The 19774-nt window shown below is 43.0% G+C and overlaps 1 protein-coding gene across 1 annotated transcript in view; it reads right to left on the bottom strand.

The window, feature by feature from the left end:
- LOC149449524 (transient receptor potential cation channel subfamily M member 2-like) overlaps positions 1 to 17438 on the bottom strand; it is an 80626-nt gene extending 63188 nt beyond the window's left edge. The window contains exon 1 of the mRNA XM_089693145.1: positions 17188 to 17438. The gene's annotated coding sequence lies outside the window, so the exon portion shown is untranslated. The remainder of the gene's footprint in view (positions 1 to 17187) is intronic.
- Between the last annotated feature and the right edge of the window lie 2336 nt (positions 17439 to 19774).

Raw genomic sequence — 19774 nt, forward strand, 5'->3', positions numbered from 1 at the left:
TTGGCCTTCAAGACCAGATGGCAGAAGATTAGCTGCACTGCAGTGGGAACTTCTATCATGCTTATCCAAAAAAGAATATAATTTCCCGTGACACCAGTAGAAGAAATGCAGCTGTGGGGCAGGCATTCTCAGTTGGCAATGAAAGCATTGTAAGAAGTTATAATCAGAGAGCAAAAATTTGGAGGAGGTGCTAATCTTCCCTGCTGCATGCAAAACGTAATATAAATTAGCCTAGAGTTGGGATATAAATATGATACAATATAGTGTGTGTATACAGTACATATATACACTGCTCAGCATAAATGAGTACACCCCTTTTGAAATGTAAGATTTTAATCAATATCTCACTGAACACAAAAACAATTTCCAAAATTTCGACAAAACTGAGTTTTATAGGTTAATAATGTAACTTAGATTACAAAATCTTCAGTTTTACTCAAATTAGTTGAAGAAAAAAATGAATACACCCCACAACAAAATCTACTTGTATAGCGCCATCAATTTACGCAGCGCTTTACATATATACTGTATATTGTACATTCACATCAGTCCTTAACCCTATTCCCCCCAGCCCATGCCCCCTCCCCTGACTTCTCCATCAAGATCAATAACACAACCATCAGTCCCTCTCCTCATGCCAGGGTACTAGGTGTAATCCTAGACTCCCATCTGTCCATTCAGCCCCAAATCCAATCGCTGTCCAAATCTTGTAGACTTCACCTCCGCAACATCTCCAAGATACAGCCGTTCCTAACCTCGGAAACCACTAAGCAACTTATTTGCTCCCTTGTTATATCTCGCCTTGACTACTGTAAATCTCTCCTCATTGGCCGACCTCATCGCAGGCTATCCCCTCTTCAGTCTATCATGAATGCTGCTGCCAGACTCATCCACCTTACTAACCGTCCTGTATCTGCCATCCCTCTCCGCCAATACCTCCACTGGCCCCCATTCAGTGTCCTCCACCCCTCTCTGCCAATCCCTCCATTGACCTCCACTCAGTGTCCTCCATCCCTCTCTGCCAATCCCTCCACTGGCTTCCCATTGCCCAATGAATAAAATTCAAAACATTAACAATCACATATAAAGCCATTTATAACTCTGCCCCAAATTACATCACCGATCTTGTCTCCAAATATCACCCAAACTGTCCTCTCTGCTCCTCTTACGACCTCCTGCTCTCTAGCTCCCTTGTCTCCTCCTTCCATGCTCATCTCCAGGACTTCTCCAGAGCCTCCCCCATCCTCTGGAACTCTCTACCCCAATCAATCCAGCCATCACCTACTCTGCCCACTTTTAGGTGATCTCTGAAAACCTATCTCTTCAGGGAAGCCTATCCCGCCTTCAGCTAATAACAAAATCTTCTATTCCTCCTACTGTCAGTTCATCCCCCATCTTTAGGTTGAAAACTCATTTATTCAGGGAAATCTGTCCCTCTTCCACCTAAGGACTTACTTGGGCCACCTCCATCAGATCATCCTATGCAGCTATTACCTTTTTTACCACCCCCCCCCCCTCCCTGTTAGATTGTAAGCTCCAAGGAGCAGGTCCTCCTAACCCTCTTGTATTGATCTGTATTGTTACTGTATTGTCTCCCTTTATATTGTAAAGCGCTGAGCAAACTGTTGGCGCTATATAAATCCTGTATATTAATAATAATACTAACACTCAAGGAGTGTACAATCTATGGTCCCTAACTCACATTCATATACTAGGGACAATTTAGACAGGAGCCAATTCACCTACCAGCATGTCTTTGGAGTGCGGGAGGAAACCGGGGTACCCAGAGGAAACCCACACAGGCACAGGGAGAACATGCAGGTGGTGCCGTGGTTGGGATTTGAACCAATGACCCTAGTACTGCCAGGTGGAAGTGCTAACCATTTAGCCCACAATTGCTTGCTTTGTAGAAAATAGAATGGGGATGAGAACAGGTGGTTGGAGCATGTGTGGCATCAATAGCTAAATCTGTCAGAGTAGAAAAATGTGCACCCTACTGGATGCTAGCCACTGATTTAGGAATTGCGAGTGGAGAAGTGGCGCCCTGGGCAGCTGTCCCTCCTGCCCACCCCTTGTCCCAGTCCTGACTTTGACTAAAGTTTGATAATGCCTGTGCTGTAGGTGTAGGCCATATACGAACCTCCCAAAGTCTGGCCGAAAAAAATGTCATCATCCCATCCTGCCTTGTTGCTAGGACGTTGCTAAGACACTTTTATTTTCTAACATAGCAAGAATAGAGAAGAACAGAGACGAAATTCAGCTTGATCCATCGTTAGTTCAGAGAATGAGTACATCACCTGCCAGATGCAGGCATCCTCCGCAGTGCATTCCACCTCTAATTGGGCTTAGTAGTAGTTCTTCTACACAACTAAGCACAATGATGGGTGAAAGTCATCAGGGGCAGAACATGCGTCCCACAGGAGATGTACTCTTTAAATAAACTCTGGACTGATTGGATTTAGCAGGAGCACATCTCAGATTTTCTATCTCTGTGTGATGTCTCAGCAACCCGTCCAGCAGAGTACAGAAATGATCCGGCTGCCTTGTCAACTCAGCTTGGATGTCTTGTCAACAGTTACTCCTAGGCTACAAGACAACAGAAGAACATTCTATACCCACCTACCAACATTCCTCTGGGCTTACCTGTAGAAGAATAGACATTGCGCTGCTTTCCAGTAAATAGTAATACAATGTAAACAGCAACCAACAGCTACAATGTTATCAGGAATAAAAAGAAACTATTGTGGGTAAAGTCCTGGAAATGGTTAAATACGAGAGGTCAGTTTAATCAATTCATGAGCAGATGGATCCTAAAGTAAACCCGTCCTGCTTTTACAGAATCAGAATTTTAGTATCATTTTTAGCAGGACAAGTTATAGAATAGAATGCATACATTTCATCCAAAACTACTGTACAATTAAAAAAAAACTCACACTGATCATCATAGAAAAAAATTACCTTCTTTTAACATTTGCTATAATTTAACCCCTTGTCTACAGGGCACTTTTACCCCCTTCCTGCCCAGGCTAATTTTCAGCTTTCAGCGCTGTCGCACTTTGAATGACAATTGCGTGGCCATGCAACACTGTACACAAACAACATTTTTATTTATTATTTATCATTTATTACAGATACTTATATAGCGCAGTCAATTTACGCAGCGCTTTACACATATATTATATATTCACATCAGTCCCTAACCCTCAAGGGGTGTACAATCTAAGGTCCCTAAATCGCATTCATACATACACATACTAGAGCCACTTTAGACAGGAGCCAATTAACCTACCAGCATGTCTTTGGAGTGTAGGAGGAAACCGGAATACCTGGCGGAAACCCACGCAGGCACAGGGAGAACATGCAAACACCAGGCAGGTGGTGCTGTGGTTGGGATTTTTATACTTTTTTTAGACAAAGAGAGCTTTATTTTGGTGGTATTTAATCACCACTGTTTTTTTTTTTTTTTTGCTAAACAAACTAAAAAATACTGAAAATTTTTACCAAAAAAAAGCTTTTTCTTAGATTTTGTTATAAAATTTTGTAAATAGGTAATTTTTCTCCTTCACTGATGCTAATGAGGCTGCAGTGATGGGCACTGATAGGCTGCACTGATGGGCACTAATAGGCAACACTGATTGGAACTGTTAGGTGGCACAGAGAAGCACTGCTAAGTCGGACTGACTGGCACTGATGGGCAGCACTGATGGGCACTGACTGGTACTGATAGTTGGCACTAAAAGGCAGCTTTGATTGGCACTGATATTTGGCATTGATGTGCACTGATATGTGGCATTGATGGGTCTTGGCAATCTTCTAATAGCCTAGGACAGGAGTGGGCAACTGTGGCCTTCCAGCTGTTGTAGAACTACAAGTCCCATGAGGTATTACAAAACTGACAGTTACAAGCATGACTTCCAACGGCAGAGGCATGATGGGACTTGTAGTTTACCAACAGCTGGAGGGCCACAGTGTCCCACCCCTGGCCTAGGCCTTCTTTATGTAGAGCAACAATTCTTTTTTTCAGATCCTCAGAGAGTTCTTTGCCATGAGGTGCCATGTTGGACTTCCAGTGACCAGTATGAGAGAGTGAGAGCGATAACACCAAATTTAACACACCTGCTCCCCATTCACACCTGAGATCTTGTAACACTAACAAGTCACATGACATCAGGGAGGGGAAATGGCTACTTGGATCCAATTTGGACATTGTCACTTAGGTGTGGACTCACTTTTGTTGCCAGTGGTTTAGACATTAATGGCGGTGTGTTGAGTTATTTTGAGGGGACAGCAAATTTCCATGTTATACAAGCTGGACACTGACTACGTCACATTGTAGCAAAGTGTCATTTCTTCAGTGTTGTCACATGAAAATATAAAATCAAATATTGACACAAATGTGAGGGGTGGACCCACTTCTGTGAGATACTGTATATATATATGTATAATAATAGTAGAGTATGCCTGTGGAGGGACAATGGAGTCTAAATGTTTTATTAAAATATCTAACAAACATACAACTTATTAATAAAAATATGTTTACATATAGATAAAATAAGCAAAATAAATATATATATAAATAAAGAAAAATAAGCAAGCTTACTTCAACAGGTAAAGAGAACAGTTTTTGCCAAAATAACCTAGAAAGAAACAGTTTTATTACCAAACAAAATACTAATATAAAAGACTACAAAACCCTCAACTGAAACACAATCCAGGCTAAGAAATGTTTAGACATTTAACTGCCATCAGGATGCTTTAGGCACATGTTTCTTGGCCTGCTTACCCCCTCCCTTCTCCTAGACCCTACACTTTTACAAAGACCAGTTATATATTTGCACTATACCGAGTGCCCCATTTCACAGGTAGCAGGCTGCGGTCAATGCATTTTGCAGATGGCTCCACTTCATCATGACCATTGAAAGGATTACAGGACATCCATGCAATTCCATTAATTACAGTGCAGTGGTCATGTGACATAAACGTAAGATTTGAGTAGCTGAGATGTGATCTGTAGAAATATGACATTGTAGATTTAGCTTCATTCCATGTTAATAATAAGATGGGTTCAGGATTCAGTCAGAGACATATGGTCACCAATTAGCATGTGAAAGGACAGAGCATCCTCTAGGCTGGAGATGACACCTAGATGCCAATAAGACTTGTCACCTACATAGTCAGACTTTGTCGCCTTCTAGAAAGTTAAGAAGAAGAACTCTAGACATTTCGGCTTCAGAGGCAGCAGGAGACCAAGAGAGGGCTCCGGTGTGTCTGGGATCTCTGATGTAGGGTATATCAGCAGATCAAAGGAATATATTTCATCTCTCATAAAAGCTAACATATTAGTTTCAGAGAGATGAAAATACTTCCTTCTGATTGGAAACACTGTAGGCTACATCCGCATGTAAAACTGTATTTGTAGCCTATGTAGTATCCCAGAGAAACACAGAAAACGGTTATATGACGCCTGATTGCGACAGCTGAACAGTGATTGGTACTGTCGTGATCGGACTGATGCACTGGTGTCAGAAATTCAATCCCTGACTTGGTGATTCAAACCATTCTTGGTCCAATCGACTTAGGGCATTTCAGTGCCCAGAATGTCCTGGGGGCTGGTTCAGGAACACCCCCCAGAGTTTATTGGCCAAGGGCTAATGTCCAGCCTACATCCATATTCCCATAAATTGAGGACCTGAGATATGGACAGTGTGATTTGTACGGAGCCAGTTCTATTGACTGGCGGATCGCGGACTTTCCCTGACTTGCTCCAGTCGCAGGATAACTCTTGGTAAAAGTTTTATTTCTGTTTTATTTCCTTTTATTTTATAGTCAATAGCCAATTGTGTGTCTTTTTGTATTTTCTGTATTATTTGTAACTCTTTATACTTTGTACATATTTTATGCACTGCCCACTTTCGGGATATTAAATCATAAAATTAATAAGTGACATCTGGGTACTTAAGCTCGTGTGTGTTGGCCGATTGCATGCAGATTGTAAAGGTAACAGATCTGCCACACGGAGATCTGTGTGTGTGTGGTGGCCCGGAAGACCAGTCTGCGGACAAACTGTTGGGTGGTGGCAAGCTACTGTTTGTGGTGTGTCAGTGGAAGAGAGATTAACACTGGGGTTCTAGCTTGTAGGATAGCTGGAGGAATCCTAGAAGGGTGTGCCAATTGCTAGGCTGCTCCTCAACCCTTAGTGTGCACCATATTGTATAAAAGATTCGTATATGCCTGTGTGTGTGGTCAGCCAGCTGGATTGGAGTCTCCCTCTAGTGGTGGCCAGAGGTAGCACGGGCTGTGAAAGTATATCACGGCTGGTCTTATATATATTCAGATTAAGTCCCCCTCATTCCCTCTTACCCCAAGTCACGGCCGGACGTGCATGCCTCGGTTAGCTAGTCGATGGGGGTGTGCGTGTGGTGTGGATTTGTGACAGGTCACAATTGGTGTAAGCTCCATGAGCAGGGACCTCCTATTCCTTCTGTATTGAACTGTATTGTAATTGTACTGTCCCCCTTTATATTGTAAAGAGTTGCATAAACTGTTGGCACTATATAAATCCTGTATAATAAATAATAATAATAATAATATGGTTGCATCAATCTAAAGCTACACTCATCTCCACAAGGGCAGCTAGTAAGTACACCTACTGTGTATGGGAATAAAAGACAGAGAGGTCCATGGCTCAATGTTGTCCTGTCACAAGGTGGTAATATTGGAGGAGACCTCCTCACTTACCGATCCACAGTGAAGGAATAAGCCCATAGAGGTATCTATGAACCGCATTGACCGCAACCTGTATCTGTGAAATGTGACACTCAATATAGAGCAAACATACTACATGGTCTTTGTAATTGGTCAAAAAAGAAGAAACACCGTACTAAGCACCATATGTGATTCTCATAAGCTTTTGCATGATGTGATGGAAAAGTTTTGAAATATATACCTATGTTTTGAATCTATATTCCTGGGTGCCACCTCAGAAAGTCCCTGGTTTTGACCTTTTTTTGTAGTCATTTGTTGATTTGAGATTATGGTACTCTAGGTTCCTCATCTATCGTCACTCTGCCTCTCTCTCTGATCTATGACCAGGCAGTGAACGGAGAACCTCCTGCCCCAGCTGGAAGAACTTTGTGGGTAGCGTTCAAGGGAAAAGTGTGTCCCTTACTAGGGTTTTATTCACATGGAACAAAGTGAAACTGTATGACCACAGGATAAAAATTAGACTCAGCATACATAGCTGACACCTAAACAGTTCCAATGATCAGAAGTGTACAATTGAGACTGAGATTTAAAAAGATGTAATACATATTCCATCATCAGCAAGTCATGAGATCCAAATACTCCTGTCAGTCAAACTAACCTCGACATGAAGAAAGCCCATGAATACTGAAGGGGGTGCCAAGGCACCAAAACAAGCCTTTCATTAAACCTTCCACAAGGCAGAGATGGTTATAAAGAAAGATTGTGGTCTAAAATGCAGGTCCACTGTGGTGAGTTGGAGATGTGAATTGGATATATGCCTTGGAGGTGTGTGTTGAGGGTTCGAAATTAATCCAATGGACAGCAACATGCTTTTTACTGCCATTACCACAATTCAATGGTGTAAATCTGGCCTTACTGGTCCTAACACGACTAAGAATTTGATGACAATGTATAAATATACTTATGTTAGATGTTTGTATTATTATTTATGAATAAAATAGTGTGGTCAATGGCTACAAAAAAAGAAAAGTTGACTCTTTTCCTTTGCCTATAGGCAAACGTCTGCTGTGCCCAACAGTGTGTCAAAACCTGATGGCAGATTGATGAAGCTGGGTGGGAGGTTTAAGCCTGGCATTTTTTCCTTTATATAGGTAGATATACTAATATACAGTAAAAATATAAATCTACATATAGACAGGAATAACACAGAGCAGAACCCTTACCTGTGTCATTGCACATGGGATGTGTTTAGGATCCGTTCTCACCCTGTGATCAGCTCACCATCCAACTGTTTAAACATCTCCAGCATTCTAACATTCTATAAATACAGACTGTTACAACAGAATGGACATTCTGAGAACCATGTGTCCGCAGCTTCCTCTTTCATCTCCTCTAGATGTATGCAATGACACATATACTGAACATGGGGGGAGGGTGTCTTCTCTGCTTGTCCATAGAAAGTGGTCCACCGATTGTTTTTGGACCGCCATAGATATAGGGTGGAGGTTGAACGATCCCACCACTCAGTCAGTAGTTAGTGTGGGGACTGCCAACCCTGGCTTGATCTCAATGGTTGTGTAAGCCATTAGCCAAAATACCTCTCCATAGGGTCCACAGATATAACAATCATGTGACTGAAATTGGCAGAATTGTGGAGAAAAATAGAAAAATGGTTGCCAAACATACTAGAAATAGGTAGAACATCATACTTGCAATACAGATTATCCATTAATAATGTCAGTTACAGTGGGCAACGTATAATAGTTTATCCCCCTTTTTATATATTGGCAACATATTGTGAAGCATTGTACCGATATATTTCTATGGTCTTCTTCTTAGTCATTGATCACTACAGTGTGACTGGAGTGACTTTTGGGGGTGGGGGGACCTCTGTGTCAGCTCATGTTCTCCCCATTATGTTTAAGTGACCCTGTGCCTGTGAAGGGGTACAGGGTGTGAATGTCCCAGTCTTGTGTATAGTGTATGTTCCTTTGTTCTCGGCCATGTGGTTGCCTATTGTCTACTGCCATGTGGCTATTCCTTTGTCTCGGCCACATGGCTGTCTATTGTTCTTGCCATGTGCTATCCCATTGTTCTGTGTCTTGGGTTGGTTGGGGTGGTTCCCTGTAGCTCTTCCCACTGATGGGCCTGGCTGATGATGTATTCCCTGCAGCCCTTCCCACCGATGGGGCGGGCTGATGATGTGTTTCCTGTTCCTGGTTGTGTTTCCCCACCCTCTGTATATATCCTGTGTTTGTGAAAAAATAAAAGAGTTCCCTTCCTGTTTTAAGAAGAGCTGGGTGCTGTCTATTTCCTGAGGGATTTCCAGGGTGTGGTCCTTGGATTTTGTGTTCGGACGGGGAAGCTGCAGTATAATGGAAGATACCCAAGAGTGGTTGGGTTCTGGTTCCGTTACATACAGTAAGTTAGGAGTATAAGTGATACTCTGTGATGGTTAAATAAGTTATGAAAGATGCAAGCTTTCAGGATTCGGTAGACCCCTTCTTCAGGCTTTATGCTGCCACCAACTGACCGTAGAAAGGAATGCAGCATCCACACACCTCCAACACCAGCCTCCTGCCACCTACTGGCCAGAACACAAAATAAACCACCCAGGACTAACAATAGTATACTGCCACCTGCTGGCCACAGAGGAGTATATAGTGGTGCCAAAACCTGCAAATTCAGATTGCTAAAACCTTCTGGCCAAAGGAGAGAATAGCGTGTCCACAGACCTCTAACACTAGCTTGCTGCCACCTGCTGGCCAGAGAAGAGTAAACAGCGTTTATGATTTCGGATCTACAGCCCAAGGGCTGCGTGCTGCCTTTTGGTGCTTTTTATGAAGCCCTTGCGGTCCCAGCAGGCACTAAACTGTGTTTACCTAATGCCTTGTCAGAGCAGTAATCTCCAGACAGTCTCATGTAATATGTCTGTGATTGTCTCCTGCAACATGTCCCTAGTCTCCAAAAACTCCTATTGCATGTCCACTATCTATTGTATCACATCTGCAGTATCTGAACATCTCCTGTACTATGACTGCAGTCTCTGAGCATCTCTTGTTTCATATCTACAATCTCTGATCATCTCCTGTAATATGTCTGCAGTCTCTGACCATCTTGTGTACCATGTCTGCAATCTCTGACCATCTCCTGTAACATGTCTGCAGTCTCTGATCATCTTGTGTATTATGTCTGCAGTCTCTGACCATCCCGTGTATTATGTCTGTGGTCTCTGACCATCTCTTTTATCATATCTGCAGTCTCTGACCATCTCCTATACCGTGTCCACAGACTCTGACCATCTCTTGTATTATGTCTGCGGTCTCTGACCATCTCTTTTATCATGTCCACAGTCTCTGACCATCTCTTGTAGTATGTCTGCAGTGTATGATCATCTCTTATATTGTGTTCGTAGTCTCTTACCATTTCCTGTATTGTTTCCACATTCTCCAAAACTTTCCTGTACTATGTGAGCAGTCTATGAACATTTCTTGTATTATATCTGCAGTCTCTGACCATCTCTTGTATCACGTCTGCAGTCTCTGACCAACTCCTGTATTATGTCTGTTGTCTCTGACCATCTCTTGTGTCATACCCATAGTATTTGACTATATCCTGTTATGTGTCTGCTATCTCTGACACTGAATATTTACTGAAATTTATGTGTGGGTCTTTGATGATGCTGAAGGTCACACTTTAGGCCCCTATATCAGGAAATCTGACCACCATTAATCTACAGCTTGTCTATGTGTGGGAGACTTCACATCCAGCAGCCTACAGGACCCCACCTACAACAGTTCACAGCTAGCCATAGTACCCACTCACATAACACCAGTCTACCAGCACCTGCCGCCCAGAGAGGAATATACAGACACATGACATATGTCTACTGCCACTTGATGGACTCTAACATCAGCATGCTGTCACCTACTACCAGTGGCCAGAGCAGAGTATATAGCACCCACACATCTTTAATACTAGTTGCTGCCACCTGCTGGCCAGAGGAGAGTATAACATCTATCCACCACTGTGACCGTATTCACGCCGGTGCGACTTGTCATGTGATTTGACAGTTTAAAATCACATCCTATTGTTGGCAATGGAACAGTTCAAATCAGTGCAACTCCAATTTTATGGTGCAGCACCAATTTGATAAAAAGGTTTCTGCACTATTCTTCGTGATTTCAGGTGTGTGTTGCATAGATATCTGTGCATGAAGGTGTACAGATGTCAGCCTGAAGTCGCACTGATATCTGGCTTTGAAATCGTGTGACTTCAAGTCAAGTCGCACAAATTCAAAGTCAGATCTTGTGTGAATCAGGGCTAATACCAGGTTGTCTCCCGTTGGTGACCAGAGTGAGTGTACAGCACCCACACACCTGAATTTATCAAATCTGTCACACAGGAAGGCAATGTTAACCAGGTAGACTGTGCAACAGAGAAGAAAAGGGGCCATGCCTATAAAGTCCACCAAATGGCCCCTTTTCTTCTCCAATAGTTTGAATAGGATGTGGCACTTGGGAGTGTCATACATACCCTCACAGCAATCACCCTGTGCTGCACATCTCTAACATCAACCTGCTGACCAAAGGGTAGTACACAGCATCCACATACTTATAACACCAACCCGCTGCCTATGCCAATTTGCCAACTTATCAACCTACCAATCCTCTATTTCTCCAGCCCACCAAATCATCATCCCACCAACCCAACAACCCACTATCCCATTGATTCTCCATCTCTCCCAACCACTGAGATATCTTAGACTGTGTGGCCAGCTTAACTGTCAGGGAGTGAGGAGCCAGACACACAAGGAGGTGCAATTAAAGGTAGGTTTATTATACAAAACAAGACAGCGTCTATGCAAGTCCGACAGCAACAGCGGATGACTTGATAGGACAGTAGCCAGGAAGGATGGTCGACAGAGCCGGGGTCAGAAGCCAGGAAGGATGATCGCCAGAGCCAGGGTCAGAAGCCAGGAAGGATGATCGCCAGAGCCGGGGTCAGAAGCCAGGAAGGATGATCGCCAGAGCCGGGGTCAGAAGCCAGGAAGGATGATCGCCAGAGCCGGGGTCAGTAGCCAGGAAGGATGGTCGCCAAAGCCGGGGTCAGAAGCCAGGAAGGATGATCGCCAGAGCCGGGGTCAGAAGCCAGGAAGGATGATCGCCAGAGCCGGGGTCAGAAGCCAGGAAGGATGATCGCCAGAGCCGGGGTCAGAAGCCAGGAAGGATGGTTGCCAGAGCCGGGGTCAGAAGCCAGGAAGGATGGTCGCCAGAGCCGGGGTCAGAAGCCAGGAAGGAGTCTTGCCAAAGCCGAGTCGGTATCCAGGAGAGCAATGAGAAACTAAACAGGAGCTTGCTGCTGTGCAACAGACAGGACACAAATGCAATGGACAGCTACAAACAGCAGACTTATATGTGATAAGCCGCCACCTCCTGGAGGAGGAGCCACAGAGGGCTGAAAGCATAAAGGTTCCCACAATGCTTTGCAGACACCTAAGATGGATGCCAGCACATGGAGCAGCACAAGCCCTGAGGAAAGGTAGGACCTTGACATTAACTCACCGACCCAGCATCCAACCAACCCACCATCTTACTGTATAACACCCAACCAATCACTCAAAATTTTATTTGATCAAACCTTTATATCATTAAGCAAGAGACACAACAATCTCCTAACCCACCAGTTTTCCAAACCACTAACCCAACATCCAACCAATCCACTATCCCACCAACCCAACATCCAACCAACCCAACATCCAACCAATCCACCATCTTACTGAACCACTATTCCACTGACCCAATATACCACCTGTGACGAACGCGGGATCGCTGCCACCAATATGTGACAATCCCACGATCGCTGTCACCAATATGTGACGGACGAGGCGTCAGACCCCTGACCTTCTCACCAAACTTGTGACCGAAGGACTACCTGATCTGAAGCCGCGATGTCATGTGCGTAACAATGCAACACCCAGCCGCACCCTGCACAACGATCTTCCAGCTAATGGACCACAATTGATGTACCGGCAGCCTGAGCGATTGTTACTGGGTCAGGTTAACTACACAATTAACCCTTCACGCTGCCACCACCTCCGTTTTGTACAGAGAAAGAGGAAACTGGGCGATATCCGCAATAACACTATAATGGTTGAGGTAATCGTCTGTATAACACGGTCACCGCAGGCCGGTTATTCAGAGGGTTAAACAAACACAGCAGCGTTCTTTTTAAAGGCAGGAATTCATAAATTGCAATTAAGAGCTATACAAACAGTTCAACACTTTTAAAAGGAAAGATTTATTACTGAAAAGTCAAAAAGGGGTGCAATAAAAATATTTACAAAACAATGTTGTTGTCACGTACCTGATGGGAGACTGAATTGACGAGGTCGGCCTCACTTGTGTCACTAGCCCTGACCCCGCTGAAGTTGGAACAGAGGGAATCTAGGGACCAGGGGGACAAGAGCGCCAGAGGTTTGCTTGCGGCTCTTGCAGATGATGACCTTGGTAGGCAGGATATCCTCTGATTTGGGTACTGTAGCAATAGACCAGGCAGGTATAGTGGATTGCCAGATGCACAGCAGAGCCAGGTTTGTAGCCAGAACACAGGACTGGAGCGAAGTCGTAGGATAGCCAGGGTCATAACAGTCGGGCAGCATGGTACAGGATCAGGAGGAAAAGCCAAAGTCAGGATCAGAGCCAAAGTCAGGAACTTAGGGCAGGAGAGTACTCAGAGTCGGGTCAGGAACAAGCCGGGTCAGCAACAAGGAAACAAACAGGAGCAAACAGGACATGGAGGGGGAGCTGAAGACCAGTCAGCACTGAATCTGGGCAGAGGCACACCTTAAATAGCCTGTCTGGCACCAATCTTCGCCGTGCCTGTGCACGTGTGCGTGCATGTGCGCTATCGCACGTTCCTGCGCGCCTGCGCACAACCGGCAATTCTTCTGTGGGATCTCTTTCGTGCATGCGCGTTCCCGATCGTGATTCTTCAAGGACCAATACCCCGTTTAGGGCATGGAGGTCTGGGTGCAGACCTAAACTAGAGCCAAAATCTCGTGTAGTTCATATTTTGGCTCATAACTTTTCCTGTGCACAAGTGACACTCCACCCGCGGGTAGATTATTATGCAGACACATCTGAGTATTGATTCGATATAAAATAGGAAATTATACACTGAACGGTTCACGAGATCAACGTTTCGGCTTTAGTATGTATTCGAGACAAGAGTGACCTACCAAAATGTTTGTCTCCTCTTGGCCAATCTGGTGATGTCTGGTTTTTATGTAAGTCTCTCATATTCCAAGATATGAGACATAGGGAAAAAATGGATTTTTAAAAGTGTTAGCTGGTCCCGCCTTCCTTGAAATGTCTTTGAACTCCTGGGAAGGCTTGCTGTAGCTTTTACGAGGTGCTACATTTTACAGGTTCTTTGGACAGTGAGGCCCCAGCTCCCTTGGTGGTCTTACAGCTCATAGCCCCCCTGCTGGGCTCTGGCCTGTGACACTTTTAACACACACACACACTGCCATATGTCACTGTGCCTCTCAGAGAGGGAGGGGGAAAGAATAAGGGGAGAAAATGGAGATTCTTAACAAAATGGAGGCTGCGTCCTTCACTGTGTGCATGCTTGTTACACCACCAAACAACCATTCGACTGAGACATTATCACGCCAACCCATTGCTGCAATGACTCATCATCACACCAACTCACCATCTCATCTTCCCACGCTTCTATTAAAACTATGTTGATCATCTACTCTTTTACAGAAGAAAGAATTTAACAGCTATATTCTAACGTAGGTTACTTTATTATATGTTGTTCTTAGTTTTTATATATATATATTTGTTATAGTTACTGTGTATCTGCATATACGTGTTCTCCAAGCAATACCCTATTCATTTAAATAGGTAAAGATACTTGTGTTTGTTCTAACTGTAAAGTATTATTGACTGACAACCTACACTGTTTTGGTGAATTCAGGTAAAAAAAGCAGAACTGTCACCTCAGAACACTTAGCATGGTTGGAGGATTCATATATTGTGGCATACTACTAAGGAGCCTTCAGATATTTAGATATTTTAAAGCTCTATAAACACTGCTTCTGCCATGCAAGTTTCTCTAAGGAGTGTTTGGCCAGTGTGGTGGTCAGGAACATTGTATTTGCAGATATACATAGGTGGGAGATAGAGGGGAGAGTGAGAGAGACATCTAGGAGCTCAATATTTTGGAATGGTGCTTGACACCTATCTTCCATAGTCTACCAGGATTACCATTTTGTAATATAAAATCTAAGAACTCCCTTCCTCCACCTATCCACTTAGGGGTTGACAAGACTACATTTTTGGGGGGTTCCATCTACAATAGCCAGGAAGTGAACCAGCGAGTCTCCCACCCCAGTCAGATGAACTTTGTGGGTGGCCTTCAGGTCCCTCAGGATGGTTTTATTCATATTGGGAGGAGTGGCACTGTCTGACCGCAAGATAAAAATGATACTCAACATAAATAGCTAACACCGAAACACTTCCCATTATTAGAAATGTACAATTGTTCCTGACAGTGGAATTTAAAGAAGAATTTCAGGCAAAGAGATTTAAAAAAAAATGAAATACATATTCAATGATCAGCGAGACTTCAGATCCATCTAACACCCCTGCCAGTCAAACCAACCAACCCTAACATTAAGGAAGCCCAATCATATTGAATGGGAGAGCCAACACACCAAAACAAATCCTTTATTGGACACTCCACAAGGCCGAGATGGTTCTAAAGAGAGATGGTGCTCTAAAACGCAGGACTATTGTGGTTTGTTGGTGATGTGCATTGGAAATATTCATTGGAGATGTGCGTTGGAGGCTCAAAATGGGTATATTGGACAACAACACACTTTTTGCTGCCCATAACCACAATCCAGCAGTGTAAATCTTGCCGTACAGGTCCTAAACCAAAGAATTTAGTGACAATGTATATATACTTAGATGTTTGTATTATTACTTATTAATAAAATAGTGTGGCCAGTGGCTTTACAAGGAAATGCCAACTATTCTCCTCTGCTGGCTATAGGCAAAATCATACTGTCTCCATCAGGACCTGATGACAGATATACAGAGCTGGGTGGCAGGTTCAAGCCTGGTATTTTTTCTCTTCATATAGGAAGATATACTGATATAGATATATAAATATGGCTCTAAATATAGATAGGAATAACAAAGAAGAACCATTACCTGTGTCATTGCTAGGGTTGCCACCTCACCCAAACACATATTATTACACAGGTTCTGTGGCTGATTAAGTTGGTAATTAAACTCACTTAGTGCCATATCTGCATTAAATTAGCCTCCGCACCTGTTTAATTAATATGTGTTCGGTTTTAAAGGGATGAGGTGGCAACCCTAGTAACTGCATATGTGAAGGTTTGCTTGAGATCTGGGTTCTCAATCTGGTCTCGGCACATTGTACCACATAATAATTGTATAAACACCTCCAGCATTTCAACATTCTATAAATGCAGTCAATTATAAGTGTTGTTATAAATGTAACAACAACAGAATTTTTATAAACCATGTATCCACAGCTTCCTTTTTCACATAGTTACATAGTTAGTCTGGATGAAAAAAGACAAAAGTCCATCCAGTTCAACCATAGAAAAAAAAAAAAGGTATAATCCTATACCCACAGTTAAATAAATACATCACAATGTAGCACTACTCACAAAAATAAATGAATAAATATAAACATCCACAAATACATAGTGACACACTGTACAAAATCTGTGAAATAAACCAATAATGCTCACTTGGTGCCACAATATAAATATAAACATCAGTGAAAATGATAATCATGCATATGATACTTCATATAATACCACAATATAATCTGATTTAAAAACCCCAAAAATGTGATGGTGAATGATAGTAGAAACATATATTTCTACTACTACAAATGCATAAAAACATGCAAAAAACTATTACATATACATGCAGTAGATACCTAAAATACCACACAACATATACCAAGGAACATATATCTCTTGCAAGGTAAAAAATAAAAATCCCAATCAGTGAGACATAAAATATATAAAATCAGTGCACAATATTTGTGAAAAAATCTGTGCAACAACCAGGGGCGGACTGACCATTTGGAAACTCGGGCAGTGCCCGAGGTCCAAGGGTCAGTAGGGGGCCCCATGAGATGCCCCTGGTACCTTTTTCATAGGCTTTTTTGAGTTTGGGCAAGGACACAGGGGCCCCATGATCCCCTATTGCCCGGGGGCCCCATGAGTTGTCAGTCCGCTCCTGGCAACAACACAAATATATAAATAGGATCAAACTGCAACGTCTGATCTGTGCTCATAAAGTCCAATAAGATGTGGATAATATCACCTTATCCAATTAGAGATGACACTCGTGCTGATAGGGTGTGACAGTGGGTAACTGCTGACACAAGACAACCCGACCACCGGCTAGGTAAGCCTCTCACCTTAAAACTTAGAAACGTACGGGTCAAAGCGTTTTGTAAGATCCCGCTCTCAGATCCTTCAAGTATGCAGCCACTCCACTGATCTGCTCCCACCACACACAAATCTCCATCTACAAGGTCAGCAATCTGTTAATGGCTGCTCTGCAGATAGGGTAAGATACAACGCCAATATCTCACGTAAAACATAAAACACATCTGTCAGCATGCAGGGTCCAATTAGATGAGTGCAGTTTCCCCTTCCCCAGAAAAAGCACAACATTGCAGTCAGGGTGGGGAGACTCCGCAAGACTGTATGCCTCACCCCACCCTGACTGCAATGCTGTGCTATTTCTGGGGAAGGGGACTCTGTGCACTCATCACACACTATCCGCACGAGGGACATCTCTAATTGGATAAAGTGATATTATCCACATCATATTGGACTTTATGAGCACAGATCAGATGTTGCAGTTTGATCCTATTTATATATTTATGTTGTTGCACAGATGTTTTCACAAATATTGTGTACTGATTTTATATATTTTATGTCTCACTGATTGGGATTTTTATTTTTTTACCTTGCAAAAGGTATATGTTCCTTGGTATATGTTGTGTGGTATTTTAGGTATCTACTGCATGTATATGCAATAGTTTTTTGCATGTTTTTATGTATTTGTCACCATCAATATTTGGGGGGTTTTAAATCAGATTATATTGTGGTATTATATGAAGTATCATATGCATGATTATCATTTTCACTGATGTTATATTTATATTGTGGCACCAAGTGAGCATTATTGGTTTATTTCATGGATATCGTATTCGGCCCGGCGGACCTTTTAATCCGGCCCGCGGAGCTAGGCTCCCGCTAGGCTCCTCTCACAGTCCGCCGTGTAGCATGAAAATCTGTCTCCTATGAGGATCTGTCCCCCTCGACGTATCTGCGCATGTGCCGGAGATCGCCGATCGGCTGCTAATGCCTGAAACTGGCACATGCGCAGATACGTCGAGGGGGACAGATCCTCATAGGAGACAGATTTTCATGCTACACCGGAACGGCGCGGGAAGACGGCGAGAGGAACGCGCGGAGCAAAGGTAAGTAAATTGACACAGGGGGGACTTGGGGGCTTAATATGGGGGTGAATTAATATGGGGGATGAATTACTATATGGGGGATGAATTACTATGGGGGATGAATTACTATATGGGGGATGAATTACTATAGGGGGGATGAATTACTATGGGGGATGAATTACTATGAGGGATGAATTACTATATGGGGGATGAATTACTATATGAGGGATGAATTACTATGGGGGATGAATTACTATGGGGGATGAATTACTATAGGGGGGATGAATTACTATTTGGGGGATGAATTACTATGGGGGATGAATTACTATATGGGGGATGAATTACTATGGGGGATGAATTACTATATGGGGGATAAATTACTAAATGGGGGATGAATTACTATGGGGGATGAATTACTATATGGGGGATGAATTACTATGCTTACTATGGGGGAATATTACTATACTTACTATGGATGACACATACACATCATTCATCTACTCTTGGTCCGGCCCCCGGGTCCAATATATGAACCCATTGCGGCCCTCAAGTCAAAAAGCTTGCCCACCCCTGATCTATACCCACAGTTGATCCAGTGGAAGGCAAAAAAACCAGCAAAGCATGATCCAATTTGCTCCTGAAGGGAAAAAAATTCCTTCCTGATCACCCGACAGGCAATCGGATATTCCCTGGATCAACTTTACCTATAAATGTTAGTATCCAGTTATATTCTGTGTATCCAAGAAAGAATCCAGGACTTTCCTACAGCAATCCACTGAGCTGGCCAGAACCAACTCTTGAGGGAGTCTATTCCACATTCTCACAGCTCTCACTGTGAAGAAACCTTTCAGTGTTTGGAGATTAAATTTCTTTTCCTCCAGACGTAATGAGCGCCCCCTTTTCCTCTGTGATGACCTCAGGGTGAATAGCTCTACACCGAGTTCAATATATGAACCACTGATGTATTTATACATGGAGATCATATCCCCCCTTATGTATTATACATGGAGATCATATCCCCCCCTTATGTATTATACATGGGGATCATATCCCCCTTATGTATTATACATGGGGATCATATCCCCCCTTATGTATTATACATGGAGATCATATCCCCCCTTATGTATTATACATGGAGATCATATCCCCCCTTATGTAATATACATGGAGATCATATTCCCCTTATGCATTATACATGGTGATCATATCCCCCTTATGTATTATACATGGTGATCATATCCCCTCTTATGTATTATACATGGTGATCATATCCCCCCTTATGTATTATACATGGAGATCATATCTCCCCTTATGTATTTATACATGTTGATCATATCCCCCCTTATGTATTATACATGAAGATCATATCCCCCCCTTATGTATTATACATGGAGATCATATCCCCCTTATGTATTATACATGGAGGCCATATCCCCCCTTATGTATTATACATGGTGATCATACCCCCCCTTCTTATGTATTATACATGGAGATCATATCCCCCTTATGTATTTATACATGTTGATCATATCCC

The sequence above is a fragment of the Staurois parvus genome, unplaced genomic scaffold, assembly GCF_062004578.1.
Source record: "Staurois parvus isolate SC_StPar_1 unplaced genomic scaffold, SC_StPar_1.0 ptg000615l, whole genome shotgun sequence".
Taxonomy (NCBI): domain Eukaryota; kingdom Metazoa; phylum Chordata; class Amphibia; order Anura; family Ranidae; genus Staurois; species Staurois parvus.